The following is a 21,456-nucleotide window of genomic DNA, read 5'->3' as shown; positions in this document are numbered from 1 at the left end:
CTCTAATGATTTCAACTTGCTGATTTCAACGATCATTTTTACACAATAAACAAACATGATTCCACTTCAAAATCATGTAGAAAATTTAACCCATAAGGACTTCTCTTAGACTGTGTGAGAAATAAGATATTACTATCTTAGAGGGTGAGACATAACACAAAATATCTGTTATCCTGAATTTTTGAGATTTGAACACTAGGAATTTTCTTAGGTATTGTGGCAACTTTTTTTACATTTTCAATTATTTTTTTAAAATACTGGTGCTGCTTCTTATATATTAAAAATATATTTTGAGAGCACCCCTTCTACCACATACACATAAAATCAACAGCCAAAGTCAAGGTAAAAATAAAAGGAAAAATAGAATTGACTCAATAAAAGAGAGACAGAAAAAGAAAAAATCAAGAAAATGTCTAAAAAAGAAGTACTATAAATATTCCAAGATTAGAACATATAGTCAGACATTTAGTCTATTGAGAAATTGTTATAGTATATTACATTAAATTTAAATTCAACTTTAGGTGTTCCCTATCTGTGGTACATAGAGGCTGGCATGATTAATCAAATTGTTCAATGTAGTCTCAAATTACGTAAGTAACAAAGTAATATTCTCATAGTAAAAATTTTAAAATTCGATATACAATTTTTAATTTGCATTATTGAAATTGTTTTTATTTTTCAAATCTTTAATTATGTGTGTCTATGTTGGGTGTATATGAGTATGTGCCCCTGAAGATCTGAATAGTTGCTGGATGCCCATGGTAGTAAAGAACTGGTGCTGGGTACTGCAATCCTAGCCAACCCAGACATGTGGCTATAGAGAACATGAGCCAGTGTCTTCTGCACGTGACAAGAAAATTGTATTTGTGAAAACAACACTGTTGTCTAAGCAAGACCCCCATAATGACAGCATTCGATATGCTGACATCTACAAGAGCATGATGATGTTACAGATGAGGAGTTACAGATATTAATGGGGGCTGAGAGAAGGAAGAACAAGTTTTTCTTTGAGAAGCCTGCTGATGATTATCCAATCACAGGTGGACAGCCTGATATATATGTAGGACATATGTTTAAGGATGACATCTATTGGACCAAATAATATACACAAAGATATCTACCCACATAATGTATACATATATGTGTATGTCGTTTTATGTAACAATGATAGACAGCATTAAATTTGAGACAGAGGGGGTGCAAAAAGAGTTGTAGTGGAGACGAGAAGAGGTAGAAATTAGGTGACTAGAGTACTCATGTATAATATTCTCAAAAAATAAACAGTAAAATAAAATATATGAGAAGACATCTGAATGTAGGTATAATGAAGAACTCTTGCTCCCCAAAAAGAGTCTTACAAATTCTTTTCATTTTTTAAAGAAAATGGTACTTTCAAATCTGCAAGTGCTTGTGAATATAAATATATTGGAAAGACACCATGAAATAGCTTTCGTTTAATCATAAAATATTTTCTGGTCAAAAATACTGTTGGACTTTGTCAATAATTACCAGAAATATGTTACGTTTATCAATATTAAAGACTTCAAAATAGTAATGAAAAATACAACAGACTTGTTTCAACAACAATGTTGAAATGCTGAACTTATTTAGAAAATGTTGAAATGCTGAACTTACTTAGAAAATTTCTATATATCCTTTCCACTAAAACACTAGCATGTGTCTTTAGCAGTTGTCTAGGATATTAGCAGTAGGTCAATGCACCTTTATTCAAGAAATTCTTCTTAAGCACCTAATATATGCCAGGAACTCTGTTAGGTGGGGTGAATATCTGTACAGAGCAGAAAATGTCCTTCACTTTCATGTATTTGTTCTACACGTTTGAAATCTTAGCATAAATGTCATGGGTCATTTGTTGCAGGGGACAAATTACATGCCATCATCCTTAGCTACTACACCCAAACATAATTTCAGTCTGATAACGAGGAACAGTTCCCCCAAATAGCAACCTCTCTCTCAGGCTTCTTTTTTGTTGTCTATCCACTCACTCTCTTCAAAACTTGGGAATTATGTTGTCCCATGAGTTCAAACAAACTGTATGTCAAGAGGAAGGGTCAAATATTTACTTATTTCCATTTCTGATTTCGAAGAATTCAAACTAAGTCATTTAATGCAACAAACTGTTTTAGTAAAGAATAAATAAAAGCCCTATAAGGAGCCAGATACTGTGGAAACACTGTGCACCTATCAGATTCTAACTACTTATTTCAAATGCAGCAAACTGCAGCTGGTTTTGTTTCTGATATTCTCTACAACAATTCTGCAAAGTAAGCTAAAAAATGAAGAATTTGTGACTCAGAGGGGAGACCAGTGGATACATTTACATGATTGAGGGGTAATATTACTGGAATTTTATACTGAAATAATTTAATTAAGTATTTTCAGGCATATTAATGAGTCAGAATAACTCATTTATAGATGAGTGAGATAATTAATGGGACTTACAGTCATGGTGAGCACAGGCCAATAACAAAAATGAGCAAATCCCATGGAATGAAAGCCAATAAGAAGCAACAGAGTTAGTTAATCACAGAAAAAGCTGCTTAGGTCTATTTGACAATATTGCCCTCAGAACATCCAAAAATATATGCATATGCAAAATGCACTATATATATTAGCATATTGAGGTTTTTTTTTTTTACTTTTTACATTGTCTAAGAACATCAAGACTGTATTTGATTGTTTGTTTCTCTTCTTTTCTGTTAGTTTGGTTTTTTGCTTTTTAATTATCCTGCCATTATATCTTTCTTAGTAGTCAATGAACAATCTTGCTGGCTGTCCCTGTTCTAGGTTTTGACAACTTTTGGAAAGCAGTACCACCCATATCTTAGCATCAGCTACTTTCATTCTGTGCTCTTCAGCTATTTCCTGATAGCTCAGCTTCCAGACACCATTCTGAGTTTGAAACTTCTTGGTTCTTTTATTGTAGTTACCTTTGGGCCTAATGTGCACTTTAGGTTGACTGATCATTTTTCCTTTTGGATTTTCATTTTATATTTATTCATACACAAACACATACATATTTGGCTCCTTTGCAAACGTCCTCTGAGATACTCTGTTTAATGCTATTACTGCATTATGGAGACCCTAATATATAAATGTATATAATCATGGTAGTAATACATTACCTGAATTTTACATTCCAAAGTCTACATCAATAAATCAGGAACATAAATTTATGCCAAGTACAAATGGTTTGTTTAGTGCATTGTTTTTTTAAAGATATAATGTATAGAAAAGAAATACCTACAGAGCAAGTTAATGGATGTGTGATGTATTTATGCTACATATTCTTTCATTAATTTTCAATAAAAAGGACCATATATATTAGTAGGGAACAGTAAATCTCTTATTTGTTCTTATCTATTATTTGCATCAAGTAGGTGTATTAATGTTTTCCAAACTCGTGTGAACACTGGAGATAGTTTCATATCCACAAATACTCACCATTATAATAATATTTTATTTTCTTTACATTCCTTCTTATTTATTAACCATCTGTTACAGTGAAAAACATAACAAATAACCGTGTATTAAAATGACAATTCAGGACTTACCCAAACATCAGTGTTATTCTATTTAATTTTCAACCCAGCTATTATGTACACTTTCTAGATATATGTCAGAAGAATCACATTTTAATCTTATATGACAAAAGTTTCTTGTCAACATGGTAAGAAAAGTTATGTTTCTAGCAAGATAAATTATGAATTCTAAAACATTCACTGGCAAATAAAATTAGTGTCTATCACTCTGGAGACTTATTTTTTAATTATTTTTGTGAGTGAGTTGTGTGCTCATTTCAATTTGTGCAGACATAAGTGCATGGGCCCACAGGGTCAGTAAGTGCATGTCAGATTCTCTGGAGCTGGAGTCATAGGCAGTTGTGGCCTATCCAATGTGGATGCAAGGACCTAACCTGAGACCTGTATATGAGCAGTGAATTCACTTAACCACTGTGCTATCTCTCCAGCCCTCACCTAGAAATCTTAGTGTACACATCTACTCTGAGAAGCAAACTTCAAGGGATAATTAAAAATAACCAACTTTATTGATGAGAAGATGCTTTAATAATTATTGGTCATCATTCTACTATTGTTATTGTGATGGGGATAACACAAGAAACAATTAGGAATGGCGACTAATCTTCCTAACAGTTATGCTTTAATTCTAAACAAGGAATATTTGATTAATAAATGTAAAAAATCGCAGATCCATAAACTACCTGCTTAGTTTTGTATAATAAAATAGTATACCTAATTAAATTAAATTGAAATTATGGAATTATGTCTTCAGTTGTTATATTCACGTAACAGTTATTGATGACTGTATTTAGAATAAAATTATTGAATATGTAAGTCTAAACATCACAAACATTTCATTCCAACCAAGCACCTATCCTCCTTTTCTCTACGCTATGTAACAGCTCAGTGACTCAGATCATGTACTCATCATTAATACAGGGAATTGCTTTGGCATAAAGCTAAAAAAATTCAAGAAGAGAGTCTTTTTTTTTCAGTCACATTTTTCTCTGGTGTAATTCAATGCATAGTTGCCACATGACAGCTCCTTAATTTTTTTGTGAAAAAAATGTCTCATTCTGAGCACAAAAATTACAGATTTCAGTTTTTAAAAAAAGAATGAAGCCTCTGAAAATATATCATTTCACTTTCAAAAACTCTAATGCCAAGAGGTATGCAAATTAAATAAAAATTGATGGATAAATAAAAAAGGTTGACTATCTTTTTACAAAGTCTGCATCAAAAGTGAAGAATATTTAAGCACTCTTTCATTGAACAAGTAATGATGAGAGAAATTTCACATACAAGACAAAAATGTGAGGCTATCAAGCAGAAAATATCAGAAAGGGTAGCTATTTTGGGAGTAACAGAAAGCATTTTTAACTGTATCAGTAGATGAAGATTTCAGGTGAAGCTTCATACAATGAAACACATAATTAAAATGGAATTTCCAAAAATTATGAAATACCTGCTTCATGCCTGATGAACCAGGTCATGCTAGTTTTATTTATCTTTCAATTCTTAGCATAGCCATGGATTCCACTACATATTTCAATAAAACAATTTAAATAATTTTGCTCATATTGTTTCAGATTTGTCCATTTTTTACAACTGTACCATGTGTGAAATTTTATGAGTCACTGAAGATAGGAATTCCTGTTGAAATCTGTAGTGAGAGATTATTGTCATAATTTTCTGAAAATATTTCAATGAGCAAAAGTTCTTATAGGAAGGTCACAGAAACTTCTCTAAAGACTGCGTTTCTTCTGGTGAATATGAAGTAGGAAGGACCTCTCTGCTCTTTGTATTTAGCTATGCAGAGGCTATCTCTCCCTGTTGACCTGACACAGCCCTAGCCAACACCATCCATAATGAAAATCAATGCCACCAAGTCACTAAACAATTACTCTGTCTTTTAAAATGCACAGGTCTTCAAAAGCAAGGATTTGGAGACTGATTAATTTGCCATTTGTCTAGGAGATTACACTAGTTGCATTATTTAACATGTCCTGTGCCCTCAACAGGTAAAACAAGAACAAAGTTTTGAAAACCATGGACCCCCATGAGAGGTAGTTTTTGACACAATGAAAAGCAGGTAGGAGTCGTGCCCCGTACCTATAAGACTCAGACGTCTGTGTTCACGTTAGAAGGCCATTATGTCCTTAGTACATCTACATCTATAAAATGGAGAAAGTTGATAAAAATGGCTGTGAAGTTATTCACTCATTTGAATACTCATATTTCTTTAAAAAGAAAGGATTTTCTGTGATTCTCTCCTTAGGAATTTATACATATGTCTTAATTATATAAGAACAATGAGCATTAACTCATTTTTTTTAAAAAAAACATGTCTACACTGCTTCTCAGTCACATATGAAAAAGAAAAAAAAATTACCAAGATGTTAATAATATATGTATATTCATAGCCATTTTTTCGCTGATATCATTTGAAGAGTACAGACAAGTATTTTCCAATCATTAATCCATTACTTTAAACTCTCAACTCTTATGTCATTATTTGATTTGTTACATTAATTCTGAGAAAAAAAATTGCCCAAAGCTGTGTTTTCTTTTCTGCATAAAAATTTTAAGTCAGTGAAAACATTTTGTTAGAAAAATACATATGTTCGCAGAAAGCTGAACAGAAAGATTTCTCTGAAAACAAACAAGTTGGATGAACAGACCTCAAACAGGTCAGTGGTAGAAATTTCCACTTGCAGTTAGGGGATGGAACCCCAGGAGGAAGACAAGGTGACTTCAGAAGTAAATCAGCATGTTTCGCAATGATGAAAGGCAGGTACCAGGTGGAACCTGTTCTTTTCTACACATGAGTCTACTGGAATATACAGGCAATCTTTTTCAGGTTTTCTAAATATCTATCTGAATAATATATAATAATATATGCTCCTTTTATTTGTTAATGTGTGATTTAATTGCATCTGAGCTGTTTTTCTCTCTTCAGATGAAGTCATACTCTAAAATTGTGTTATATAGTGAATAAATAAGTTAAGAATAAGTAATCAGTCATGCTTAGCCTAAGATTACACAGAAATTTATCTCAATCTTTTTTCGGATTAGCATATGTAAAAAAGGCAAAGATAGCATACTTAGAGTCTTGCCTCTGTACTCATGACTTAAATAAGTAGGCATAAAGGCGGGAGTAGTTGGTCTTTAGGTCCTGCCTCAACTTAATGTGACAGGCTTAGTTGACTCCTCAAGGGAGGCCTTACCCTTTTTTTTTTTTGTTTGTTTGTTTGTTTGTTTTTCGAGACAGGGTTTCTCTGTGGCTTTGGAGCCTGTCCTGGAACTAGCTCTTGTAGACCAGGCTGGTCTCGAACTCACAGAGATCCACCTGCCTCTGCCTCCCGAGTGCTGGGATTAAAGGCGTGCGCCACCATCGCCCGGCGGCCTTACCCTTTCTAAGAAACAGATGGACATGGTTGGTGGGGGTGAGGTAGGCCTTACTGTGGTTGGTATGTAAAATGAATAAAAATAAAATAAAAGGACCCCCCCCCAAAAGAGACTCTGGATGAAACCTTTTCAATTTTAGAAAGCATTTTGAAATAATTTCCTGATTCTTGATGCTATTAAAGGTTACTGCATATAGACAAGGTACTCTGCCACACAAGAAAAGAAATTGATGACATTTTTTGACATTTGTACAGAAAGGTATTTAGAGTATCACACTTAGGTCACACCTAAAGCAACTAGTTGTTCTTGGTGGTTACCTACGATCTAATTATTCTAATTAATAGAGGAGCATATGCACTGTTAAGAAGCTAAAATGATTGACTTATGCTCACATTGTCCTTATGTAGCAAAGACTACACGTACATATGTCATGATTTTGATTTTATTTGCTTGTGTCACCTCTGAATTTCAAACATTCAAGAAGAAAAATAACCTATATACCTGATTTCTGTAATTTGTTTAGAGAAACCAATTATTAGGAGGATTGCATATCTAGGAAGACAAGTCAACCAATGGGTGGCAGCAGCCATGTACTTCTCTGGGGAATAACGCCTGAGAAGTTTAAGGTTTGCTCTCTTTGTGGCAAAGCCCCAGGAGACCCAGACTTATTGGAAACCTGCAGCAAGTTTGCAGACATGGCCTTGGAAATGCGTGCCCTCTGTGCCTTCCTTGCTCTCACTATGTGCCATACTGCTGACCTGAACACATCACAGTAGGCCATGAAATTTAACATTACTTATTTGCATAACTATTCTGGGAAGAATGGGTTTAAACCACAAGGGTGTTAAGGAAATGATATTAAATAGATGCCATTAAGAGTTACTGGGAATATTTGATGAAGAGGGAAGGAAGCAGAATCACAGAAACACAATGTTACTGAAATTTCAGTAGCTATGCCAACACTCCAAGAAATTAATGGAGATAAGGACAAAAAGACAAGGGATGAACAGTGCCAACTATTAACAGTAAGTCTCTTGGTTAGGTTGCCTATAGGATAAATGGAAACAAACAAAACAGATAATAAAAGCAACAACAAAAATGGTATGACCCAGGGGGTAGAGCAGTGTAAAATGCAGAATGTTTTGGTCCTACTCTGATAATTTAGTTGTGAGACCCTGGATCCTAACAGATACAAATATTAACCACAAGAGACAAAACTGTCTCTCACCTTGCAAGACTAATTGCTTATGTTGCCAACTCGGTACATTGTTCTACCTGTAGATATGCCTACTTAGAAGAGTTCATTTGTAGCTGGCAAAACTGCTTATGCTTTTGATCATAGAGATACAGACCAAAAATATAATTGCTACCCGTGGTAGAGTTGGGAGATGAAAGGGAAAAGAGAAGGGAACAACCTGGTAATTATTGTAACCACTTCTTAGAAACACAGAAAGTAAAAACTTGTAAAACTGTTCACACAAGACACTGAAACTGTATAAATAAGATGGCTAATGAGATTGGGGCCTCTTATTTGAGCAACCACAGGTGGTAATAGTCTCTTCTTGGTGCCTATTCAAGTCATCATTCCCTGTCTGGTATTGAGAACTGCCTGCAGATGTCCTTCATGTTATGGTAACAGGTAAGACTGTAAATGACACACTCTCATGAGAAATGAAGAAGATAATAAGAACATGGAGGACATTCATGGTGTCCTCCACATGGATCGATGGCAGACTGTGAGTTCATAGTAGCTTTTGGACACTTACCACATCCATTTACATTGCCTGAGCAAAGGTTTCTGAAGAATAGATTTTTGAGTTACTAAATACCAAGCTAGAAAATGCTGATCTCACTAATTAAAATTTTATTCCTTGCTAATTTCCCCATCTGTCCCCCTATTTATCCACTAGTAACTATTACGTTTTTGATCAGTTTCTCTGCTGTTAAAAGCATAAGCAGTTTTGCAAGCCACAAAGATTGTTTTCTAACTAGGCATACCTACAGGTAGATTAGTGTGCCCACTAGGCAGCATATGTGGTTACTGTGTCATGCAACGTGAGAAACAGTTTTGTTTCTAGTGGTTAATATTTACATCTGATAGGGTCTGGGTTCTCATGATCAACTCAGCAGCAAAAGCTGGATCAATCTAGTCTACGTTATATACTACTCTATCTCCTCTGGATATATACAGTTTTTTTTTCATTCATTCTATAGGCAACATAACTTGGAAATTTACTCCTGATAGCTAGTACTATTTATCTCTTGTTCTCATGTTCTTCTCCCTTAGCTCCTTGGGGGTACTGACATAGTTTATAGAAATGAGGAAACAGGAAAATTCTATGATTCTGCTTAATTTCTTGTACCTAGACTTTTTCCATTAACTCTTTGTACCATGTATTTAATAACATTCCTCAAAGACTTTTGTGGTTAAATCATTTCTTTTAGAACACTTATGCAAATATATAATATCAAACTTCATGACATGTTGTTACTCATTCGAGGCAACAGTATGGCTAGTGTGGTGAAAGCAAGGAGAGCAGATAGCCCACACGCTCCTGGGGTCATGCTCGGAATCATGCAGTGAACTGTCCATAGTCTTTGCCAAGTGGGCCAGGGTTTCCAGGGATGACCACAAGAAGACCCATTTATGCTATTCTCTGTCCTTGATTCCCAAATAAGTCACATGGCTCCCACCATAAGATGTATTGAAACAGTGAAAATTAGGGAAAAAAATAATTTGGTAATACAATGATAATTTTATTTCCTAAAGAACTCTAAATACTATCCAGAAGGAGTCATCGGCAATTACAACTGTAGCTTACTGTCATAGAAGATTTTAGCAAGAAAATTCTAGATTTACAATAGATTTCTTAGATAAGATGGATGCTTGTTCAAATTTTTCTACATTTTTCTATATGAGCATTTTGAATAACTATATTTTCACTAATATCTATATCTCAGAAATAGCATTTACTCTAAAACAAACCCATCTATTACACCTATCATTCAATATATTAATTTTAGTAGTAACCTAGCTCCTGGCAAAAATAACAGCTCTACATTTGAAAGATGTCAGTGGTAGTGATGTAAGCGGCTCCCATCTGTGTGGTACTGTCACATCTGCCTCTTCTGACAATGGAACATGGGATGCAGAAACCAAATGCTGGAAGCAGCAGTCTGACTCCCATTCTGTTGGGTAAACAGAATATTTTTGTCTCCGCTGATGTATCAGTGGAACTAAAATAAACTAATAGCAATCCGGTTCATTTCCAAAACGGGACAGAAGTTTATTTTTATTACCTGGCACAATAATAGAAAAATGTTAAATGTTTGGAAATCATGTCTCTGAGATTTCAATGATGCTGTTTATTTGATCTATGAAATGCTTCAGAATTTGATTTTGAGTAGAGTTGCTAGAAAATAGGCTAGCTGTGGTCTGTAGAGTCAGGTTTCTTATGAATGTTTTCATGTGTCAACTACTCATCTAAATTGGTTCCATCTTTTTTCAACATCATATTTAGTGGCATATGCTCTGCGTGCTTCTGTTTTGTCAGAAAAATGATTCAAGGCAGAAGTTTAGATAAATTCAGCAGAGTCACTAATTCTGTTACTGGTTCTGTTTTTATTCATTAGTTACACCTAATATCATTTAAACATGAAAGATGTTGGCTTTCTTTCAGGACTGCATGGCTTAAAGGGGTAAAATAATAAAGAAATAAGATAATTAGAGAAGGACAGCATTGTTAAAAATGGGAAAATTGATTACTGCCACTAGCAATGTTAATATGTGATTAACATCATAATTCCTAACCAGTACAGGACCACTCAGTAGGGTAGTAAATTTTCACAGGCAAAGCTTGAGGAAAGTTGGGTCAATTAAGCACTCCATGGACCACAGTGGCATAGTAGACACTGGTGAGTCAAATGATTTTCATGTGAAATGACTTGAATGATTAAATAGTCAGAGGTTCTGTAACCACCATGATTTAGTTCATGTTTTATAACTGATGGCCATTCTCTTTTTAAATCTTTGAATCATTATTTCTTTAAAATTATTAAATTATTAAGCAACAGTGAAAATGAAAAGTGGTCATCAACATAATTTTTCTTTAAGTTCTTGAGCAATTAGGTGGGTGGTTCTGTGTTAAATAGAATTCAGGCCAGACAAATTCTCAACATTGAGTGAGGGAGGGGTGTAGTAGTAAAATGTCGAACCAAGAAGCTATTTGTATTTGCTGCTTGTTGGAAAAGGGAAAATCATTTGTCTCCAATGGAGTGATATTGGTTGTATCAACCACACCCTAGAACTGGCTTCATTATCAGACTCAGGTTAGGCATATCTTTTGTTTGTTTGTTTGTTTTGGCTTTGTGTGTTATTATTGTTTTGTTTGTGTGTTTCGGAGGGAAAGAACATGTTAGGTTTCAGACCTGGAACAAATGACTGAGGTACCCATTTATCAAGGTGGACTTAGCTGCCAGGTTTTCCCTGCATTCCTCAACCCTTACCAGTTCCAGGGTCCTCCTGGTTGGCATACCCTACCCCTGACCCTGAACTGGGTCAGGTGTGCTGGGCTGCTTGTTCCTATATGATCCAACCATTTTATTACCTGTTACCTTATTACCTTTGGTCCTTCTGGCTGCAATTCTTGGTTCCTCCCTCCCTCCCTCCCTCCATCTCTCCTTCCCCCACCCCCACATGGCAGAGTGAAAGACATCTGGACTTTCCCAGATGTCACTTTCTCTAGCTATTCTCTCCCACATATATCTAGAATAAACTTTATCCTCCTCCAGACCAAGGAGCAGTTGTATTCTTTTCTTTTTTTCCTCGTTGGTCATCCCTCAGCATGCTCAGTATTTTCCCTGAAATTCTGTCCATTTCTTCGTGGTGAGACGAAGTACCCTTTTACTTAAAACGTTTCTGATAGAAAAGGGATCTCTGTGTTGTCGTGTTTAGTTGTTGACTTTGGTGCTCTGTGCTTTTCTGAAAGGATATAAGAGAAATGGAGAAGGGGAGAAGGGAGGTGAAAGGAACCTGAGGGGAGTGGAAAAATTGGAAAATATGGTCTGGATGTACAGTATGAGAGAAGAATCAATTTTCAATTAAAAAAAAAAAGAAAAGAAAGGAGTCTCGTGCTTGCTTCGGCAGCACATATACTAAAATTGGAACGATACAGAGAAGATTAGCATGGTCCCTGTGCAAGGATGACATGCAAATTCATGAAGTGTTCCATATTTAAAAAAAAAAAGAAGAAAGAAAGGAGTCTCTACTACAAACTTGCAGGGACTTGCAAATGTGTGTATAGCCTTCCGTCACTATAAATAGAAAAAGAGAAAATCATTTATATGTGAGCCTTCAATGCTAAGCATACGGCCTTGATGTTTGAAGATTTTTTTTTTAGTTTTTTTTTTATTATTATTGGCTTCCTCCCCACCTCCAATTTCCCTCCCCCTCCCCCCACTCCCCTCCCTTTCCCACTCCAAAGAGAAGTCAGGGTTCCTTGCCCTGTGGGAAGTCCAAGATCCTCCCCCCCTCCATCCAGGTCTAGGAAGGTGAGCAGCTAAACAGACTAGGCTCCCTCAAAGCCAGAACATGCAGTAGGATCAAAGCCCAGTGCCATTGTCCTTGGCTTCTCAGTCAGCCCTCATTATCTGCCACGTTCAGAGAGTCCGGTTTGATCCCATGCTTTTTCAGTTCCAGTGGAGGTGGCCTTGGTGAGCTCCCATTAAATCAGCCCCACTGTCTCAGTGGGTGGGTGCACCCCTTGCAGTCCTGGCTTCCTTGCTCATGTTCTCCCTCCTTCAGCTACTCATTTGGGCTTGGGAGCTCAGTCCAGCGCTCTAATGTGGGTCTCTGTTTCTATCTCCATCCATCATCAGATGAAGGTTTTATGGTGATTTGCAAGATATTCATCAGTATTGCTATAGACATTGATAAAAAAAAAAAAAAAACTACTTCAGAAAAAAAGACATAGTTGGAACTCAGCATTGGAAAATGTTCCCTTTACAGGACACATTTGTTTTCAAAACTAAATGGTGAATTTAAAGATTGTAGTTTGTTGTGGATCAAAATTTGTCCAATTATATTTTATCACAACAAGAATTTCCTGAACTACTTAAACATGTTGCCATAATATTGAATCTATTTCTTATTAGAGTTGGTATGCTTTACATTGTTAATCCATAGCCTTGACTCTCCTTATGCATAATTATATTTGTTGAAAATAATTTCCCTCCAGTTTAGGAATATCAGATGTTAATCTAAATTTTTTTTAGATGTGATACATGCTTTTCGTGAGCCTTGATTTTCTGTTTTAGGCAAAGTAAGTGAGTGAAGGAATTTATTCACTCACATTGTACTAGTGAAGACCTAGTCTGATATTCTGTTAATTGTCATCTTCCCTCTCTATGTATTTACATATTCTGTGGCCATTGTTGCATACATTAGCAGTAACTAACAATTTCCATGGATATTTTCTTCCTTGACAACATTTGATTTCTAATTAAAAGTAATCAGAATTTGAATAAAGAGGAAGAAAACGAAGTCTGTGGTGGTGTGAATTGGTGTGTCTACACGATTTGCTATAACTATGGCGTGGACTGGTATATCTACACAATTTGCAATAACTATGGTGTGAATTGGTGTGTCTACATGATTTGCTATAACTATGGCGTGGCTTGGTATGTATAGATGATTTGCTATAACTAAACTGCAAATCATACTCACTATTATTTATAAAGAGAAGGGTAGTTAAAGAAGGGATCTATGAAATATGAAATCTCATAGAAATGAAATAAAACCTTCTACACTTTTGCTAAAGTTCAATATGTGAGCCATTCATTTCTTGGAGATTTGGTCTTAAGATCTGTGCAACAGAGCACATTAACCTATTTATTTTCATTAATGTAAGAAACAACTGTGATATTTAATGTATTTAAGTGGCAAATAGTAAGTGATTTTTTAGTTTAAATATTTGGCTTCTGGAAAGTACTCAATGCAGGTAATTCTTCAAATATGAACCTAAATGATAAAATGTCCCTACACCCTATTAAATTCAGATGAACAAAGTCCACTGGTATCACACACATATACACGTACACACACACACACACACACACACACGCATGCACGCACGCATGCACGCAGGCAGGCAGGCACAGAAACAGAGAATTTCTTACTTATATATGGCTAGTTACCTCATTTTCAAACTTATTAACAAACTTCCTTTGTTAACTTGGAATTTTCTTACAACATATAATGACTATATATTACAAAAATTATTAAAGTCCATGTTTGTAATTTTGTACATTTTGAGTGATTATTTAAAACACACATAAAAACAGAATAAGTCAGAATTCTTATATAACTTGTAATTAGATTTCACAATGACCAGGCTGGGAAGATGGCTCTAGAGTTTCAGTACTTGCCGTCCTAGCATGAGGAGCTTAGTTCAGATATAGGGCACTTACACAAAGACATAACTGTTCCAGTGTGGTGGTCTGCAAATGTAATCCCAGCACAAGGAAATGAAGACAGGTAGATCCTAGTGCTTACTGTCCAGTAATCCTACTGGAATCAGAGAGTTCCAGTCTCAGTGAAAGACCCTACCTCGAAAAATGCTGAAGATGACATTTCAGCATCCACCTTATACCTCCATATCAGACCACAAAGGGAAGCATACTAATATGTCATATCCCACATACCATAGACACACAGCACATGTACCACATACACATCACACTCACACACACACAAAATACAGCATACAAACACACACAACATACACAAACAACATTCATAAAGAAACAGTACATACCATACACACACATACTGACACTGTTATAAACAAAAATATTAAGATATTACTACATTAAGTTAGTACTTTTCAAAATCTACTTCTTGATTTGCTTTTCATACATATTCAATAGAAAATATTTTGGACATCCTATACATACTTCAGTTTTCATTCCTAAAATATAAATTTACCCTTACATAGTTGCAAAGATATTTAAGTCTAGACCACACTAAGACTTAGTGTTTGCAATCCCGGTAGTTTCATTTTACATAGTCCAATTGCATGTTCTCAAAAACAAATAGAACTTCCTTTTTATTTTTTTTAACTCTACTCCATGCTTTGTTTTTTGTAGGGCCAAGAGTTTATGTTCACACTACTGCACATAAGTGTTTGTGGATAAAGAAGAACATAAAGTTCTATGGGCAGAATCAAATACTTGTACACAATGAAGAATTTAATAGGTTTAAAAAATAACACTTTTAAAAATAATATATATTCAATTCAATATGTCATCATGAACTATCAGAAGGCCATACATTATTCTTGTGAAAACTTGGAGAAAAATGCCTTTGATTACAATTCCAAAATGCAGGATTTAACTCATACTTATTCTCACTATGTTTTATGTTCACTAATATTAGATCTGACCACTTGGGGAGAAGCACCCTAGGACATACATATATTACAGTCTTTAGAAAGAATTTGACATCTAGACGTAATTTTTGGCCAGTTATGTTTAATTGCACAAATACCCATAGCACCATCCAGCCAAAACCTTATTAAATTAGCATTTCTAATGGTGTTCTGTTCAATAGAGAAGTTTGTTCCTAGAAATGACTATTTCTACTAACATCGGATTTTAAGAGAGGACAGTGACAGCTACAGAACCATTGGAAGTTCTGTGGAAGCAAGGCTTGGGAAATGTGGATTGCAGTCTGAAGACTCAATGTGAAGCACTATAACCTGCTAAGAGTTTTCACTAAAGCAGTTCTCCATAGCATACATTTATATAAACCTTTTATTAATGCATACTATCGAGAACTGCTTTAGTTAAATATTTTCCTCAACATCAGGCCCTAATACCCACTGTAACTGTATTTGGATGGGGCGATGATTGGGAGGTGTTTGTGAGTCCATAACTTTCAATCCATTAATAACCTCATAGGAAGATTCTTGGGAACCAGTATGATCTTTTATGTTCTTCTGACATGTGAGGCTATAGCTTTCATCTTTTTATTTTTCCTTCTGTCTTTCAGTTTTTGCTATATGCAAAGAGCACTATTAAATGCCAGACACTCTCATTTGTATTTGGAATTCTCAGAATCTAGTTGGTCTGAGATCTTTATTATGTTTTCCAGCCTCAAGTGCACAAAACAACTGAGATAAAAACTGATGTAAATCTGAAACCGATATAAAAATTAAAGGTATTTACTAAAATGGTAACATGTGGATCTTGTTTAGTTTAGTTTGAAATATAAAAGTAACTAAGGAATTTGCATATTGAAGAACAAATTCTTTAGGCTACATACGTTAAGCAACTTTATTAGTTGAGATATGTGTATCTCACCTGGAGAGAAAGATCTTTTCCATAAAGGAAGCATGCTGAAATTCCTGTTTTATCTCTTGAAATGTTGTTTATTATACTACTTGTTCCAAATAATTTTATCACGGAAATATATGTATATATGTAACATATAAAAATAAGTTACATTTCTAATCTTTGTAAAATTGATTCAGGATCATACAGTGACTTTTCCTTCTATTTTAAACTTTTCTAAACCTTTACAAAATTTTCAGTAAAATGGGGAATTATACCATCCATTACGTTTTCCTATGTCCTTCAGAGATGCTCACTCTTTGACACTAGAAACTGTGTCCTTTTTTAAAAAATTTATTTATTAAAGATTTCTGTCTCTTCCTCGCCACCGCCTCCCATTTCCCTCCCCCTCCCCCAATCAAATCCCCCTCCCTCATCAGCCCAAAGAGCAATCAGGGTTTCCTGCCCTGTGGGAAGTCCAAGGAACCCCCACCTCCATCCAGGTCTAGTAAGGTGAGCATCCAAACTGCCTAGGCTCCCACAAAGCCAGTACGTGCAGTAGGATCAAAAACCCATTGCCATTATTCTTGAGTTCTCAGTAGTCCTCATTGTCCGCTATGTTCAGCGAGTCTGGTTTTATCCCAGCCTTTTTCAGATCCAGGCCAGCTGGCCTTGGTGAGTTCCCCATAGAACATCCCCATTGTCTCAGTGTGTGGGTGCACCCCTCGCGGTCCTGAGTTCCTTGCTCTCTCTCCTTCTTCTCCTGATTTGGACCTTGAGATTTCACTATCCTGAGTGAGGTAAGCCAGACCCAAAAAGAGGAACATGGGATGTACTCACTCATATTTTTTTTCTAGCCATAAACAAAGGACATTGAGCCTATAATTAGTGATCCTAGAGAAGCTAAATAAGGAGAACCCAAAGAAAAACATATAGGCATCCTCCTGAATATTAACCTTCATCAGACGATGAAAGGAGACAGAGACCCACATTGGAAACTGTGTCCTTATAAAGTCAATGTTCTAAATTTTTATTTAAAATATTGACATAATAGACTTCTTATACATGTTCTGAACAGAAAAGACTTAGAAAATAGTTAACATTACCAAACACCCTTTTACAGAGGCAGGTAACAAAGAGAGGCTTTACTCCATACATAATCTATTAATATCTCGTTAAGCTATTATTATGGAAAAGTCACCGGAATCAAACAGTAAATACCAAAATACATCTGAAATGTTTTCATCTTAATGTTATCAAGCATGTTTCAGAAAGTTATTTTATTATTATTAGTTATTATTTTAGCAGCATACCCAGCTGCTCATGAACATTTTTAAAATAAAAGCTGTGTGTTTCTTGTGAGGAAATACTTTCTGTATACACTCTTTTCCATAAAGTAGAAACTTACTTGTTAGCTGTATCAAACCACTGCTAGCATTGTCTCTTTTAAATTGGAACACAGCTCAGGTCTTAGCCAAGTTTACAAACTTGTTTCCCTTTCTTTTGTCTTTCTTGGATTTGAGAGCTCAAGCTTTCAATAATTTCTCATTTTTATCTATTATACCATGAGGTTTTCCAAATTAAAAGGGCTGTAACCTTTCAAGTGCATATTTAATAATTCATGCATAATACAGGACTACACATTCCCTGCTGGAATGAGCAAGCTTTCTTCAGAGATAGCATTAGTGTTTTGTCTAGATAATGCTTTAGGATTATAATCTAAATCTTATGAGAATAGCTGCATTAGAATTACCATGGTGCATCATTTTAAAGCACAGGCCTACAGTATAATGTTGTTGTTGGAGCAATCTAATACAACAAATAGATCTCATAACTAGAAGGATGTGAGAATGGCCCTAAAGACTGCCGGGACAAATATTGGTAGAGAGCTGTTTGTTGTGGATTTGTACCTATACAACTACTTGGTCATTCTAACAAATGAATGTAAATAATTCTTCAACTACAGAAAAAGACTGACTATAATTTTTAAGTTTGTGCCTACCAATTGGGAAATAATTAAAAAATTCTAGGATATTGAAAGCGAGTCATTTTGTGATTAATGTAATTGGTATGCATCCATTTGGATTTGAAATGTGTGTACTTAGCCTAAAGGACAACGGATGTAGCTTCTCTTCCCATTTGTCTGGGATGCAGGACAGAGTGTAAGCATGTAGTCCAGATTCTAGAGGTAAAGATTTCAGTTTTACTTTTATTTTCTGCAATCTCTTGCTCATAGGAAATATCTGGTTGACAGGAAATGCACCTGTAACTACATGACTGTATCATCCTACAAGAAGCCAAAGAAGAAAAGATGGCATATTGGTAAAGCAGGAGTAAATGATGGTTTTTTGTTGTTGTTTGTTTTTGTTTCAATTCAGGAGTAAATGAAGTTGTTTTTTTTTTTAATCGTTGAAGTAAGCCAAGGGTCTTCTCACACTTATAGCTGTGTCGTATGTGTTTAAATTTTAAAATGTATACTTTCTGATTAAAACAATTTCTACAATATCTTATATAGCTCATTCTTCAAAGGGCCACTTGAATTTTCAGAAAATAATATGATTATATGTCAAATTAAATTCTGTTAAAAGACCTGAAATCACCTCCAGTTGCCATAAAATAAAGTCGTGGTTTGCTAGCATGTTTTACAAAATTTTCAATGTTTGGGCTATTTTTCAAGTCTATTCTTTTATAATTAGCTCTAGAATATATCAGAATTTTATGTTTTTCTACAGAATCAAGACTCCCACTCAACTTTTCAGTCTATTACGATTCAGGCTGCTTCTTACCTCTAGATCTAGTCCTTTTTGGCTTATAACATTTTTTCTCACCCTGCCCATCAGGCTAATGTCTTTTTGCCTTCAAATCTACAGAGACACAACTAAATTTGGGACCCATAATTTTATTTCCAAATTCCAAATTAGGCTCAGTCATCCTTATAGCTCTCATCACACTTCACCAGATTCACTAGCACTCGATGGTGTTCCAATCTACTCACTTTTCTCTTACAACTAGATTGAAAACAGTGCTAAGAGTTAAGGAAAGATTCATTGTCGCATTTGTCGTGATGTCCCCAGTGCTTAGAAAATAACCCCCACATAGGGAAGATATTTTCTGAATAAACAACAATAACACAAAATACATATTGTCACTAATTGCAACCTATTTTTTCCTGCACATTTCCCCAAAGTTATAGTCAGATGGAGCACTTCTCCATTCTTGAATGAAAACTCTGCAGTGCCGTCTTGTCTCCCAAATCACATTAAAGCAATAGAAATTCTTACAGACAGCCACAAATGACTTGCTTAATTAAATAATTAAAAATCTAGCCTAATGCAAAAACATTTCACCACTACTAAACACAACTCCACCTCTTCTTTTCAAGCAGGACTTGAAACTTCATGAGAAGCTTCTTGAAAGACTGTCTTACTTTTCTAGTTCAAAGCTGACAGTTATTTTTCATTGGCACCATGACTTCATTGTACTAAATCAACTTTTTTTTTCGCCCTTCACTGTTGAATGTTTTCAACTGTTCTTTAGCACTCCTGGTCTAACTACTTAAATGCTGACACCTTTCTTAGACACAGGAATAGTAGTGTGGTTATGTCTATTCTAGGGTTTGTTTGTTTTGTTTTGGTTGGTTTGGTTTGGTTTTTCGAGACAGGGTTTCTCTGTGTAGCTTTGGAGCTTGGACTGAACCTCACTCTATAGACCAGGCTGGCCTCAAACTCAATGAGATCCACTTTCTTCTGTCTCCCAAGTGCTGGATTTAAAGGTGAGCTCTATTCTGTGTTTGAAGAGTAAGGATCTACTGAGAAATTACAAGTGTACTTACTATGTAAAGTGCAAAGTATTTTACCATAGTTTACCTTTGTTTATTGTGGATCCAAATCCCGAGAGAGCTTAACACCCCTAGGGGATCTCCTGAAGAGTTGATCATCTTGATAATGGACTAAAAATCTTCAATATTTTGCCAAACTCTGCTTCTGAGGGTATAGTGGCTTGACTTTAGATGATATAGGAAACACTTATTATTAGTTTATGGAGGAGAGGTTGTGGAGGGAAAAGACATATAAGGCTTAGCTTTTTCTAAACGATGTTAAATTTTTTGAATCATCAGATCCATGTTCATATCCTAATGTGAAAGTGAAGCTCAGATACTACAAGATGAGTACCTAGTTTCTGCTAGTTTATTTGGCAAAATGGTTTTTTTTCAAATCATTTAGATATATGATATCTATTCTATTCTTTTATTATGGCAACATAAGACCATACCTGCTACTATTCCAGTTTTTCTCCCAAAGACATGAGAACTTTGAACAAAGGAAGCTCAAAAATCAGTATTCAATGTAGCTTGTTGTGAGAATGTAACAGTTTTATAAAGTAAATGGAGTACCTGGGAATCCTGGATATGCTTTGGATAATAAGGATGCTTCAACGGATTGCAAAAAAAAAAAAAAAAAAAAATGAAGGAGGAAAATTCCTGTAGAGTGCAGGAGACTGAACTTGGTGAACTGTACCATGATTGATAATTCAAAGTTTACATTGAATAAAGTAACAATATGCAGCTACATAATCTAAGGGTGAAATTATTAGAACCATCTAGACACTAAATTTTTATTGTTCTTTATTCATTTCAAATTAACTTAATGCAATGAAACTATAATTACCTATGTTTATACTGTAAGAATTGGTCACCCAAGGAGTGCCTTTAACGCTTAGTTGGAAAATTTTAAGCACTGGTTTAATAATTCCTCTATGTTTGGTTTATTCAAAGAAAACTGAGAAACTTGAATGAAAGCAGGATAAAGGAGAAAAACACCAATCTTCTTGGTCTAGTCTGGAATTTATTCCTTTGAATGAATCATGTCTTATTCCTCAGATACTAAAATCCTTTTACCTTTATGATTAATTTTAAAAAAATCTCTGTTTAAAAACACTCATTGCATGTGTCCATCTTAGAAGGCAAGTTAAAAAGACACTTAATCATCTTATAATAGCATGTTTCTAGAAGAAGATCCAGGCTTGCAATATGAATGTTTTACTACAATCCCACATAAGACCAGAGCTGGCACTTGAATTCTAACTTATTGGTTCTGACAAGCAATAAAAAAAAAACCTCTTGAAAAGGTGCCGACTTCGTGTAGGTTTCTTTTCGTTTGAAATTTTAAGCTGACAA

General features: G+C 35.1%; 1 non-coding gene across 1 annotated transcript; it reads left to right on the top strand.

The window, feature by feature from the left end:
* Positions 1 to 12,080: 12,080 nt before the first annotated feature.
* Positions 12,081 to 12,187, top strand: LOC113456692. The gene has a single exon (XR_003377447.1). It is a non-coding gene; the product is annotated as a U6 spliceosomal RNA (small nuclear RNA).
* The last annotated feature ends 9,269 nt before the right edge of the window (positions 12,188 to 21,456 follow it).

The sequence above is a fragment of the Microtus ochrogaster genome, chromosome 10 (assembly GCF_000317375.1).
Source record: "Microtus ochrogaster isolate Prairie Vole_2 chromosome 10, MicOch1.0, whole genome shotgun sequence".
Taxonomy (NCBI): domain Eukaryota; kingdom Metazoa; phylum Chordata; class Mammalia; order Rodentia; family Cricetidae; genus Microtus; species Microtus ochrogaster.
The sequence above is the reverse complement of the archived record's forward strand: the minus strand, read 5'-3'. Positions and strand labels throughout refer to the sequence as shown.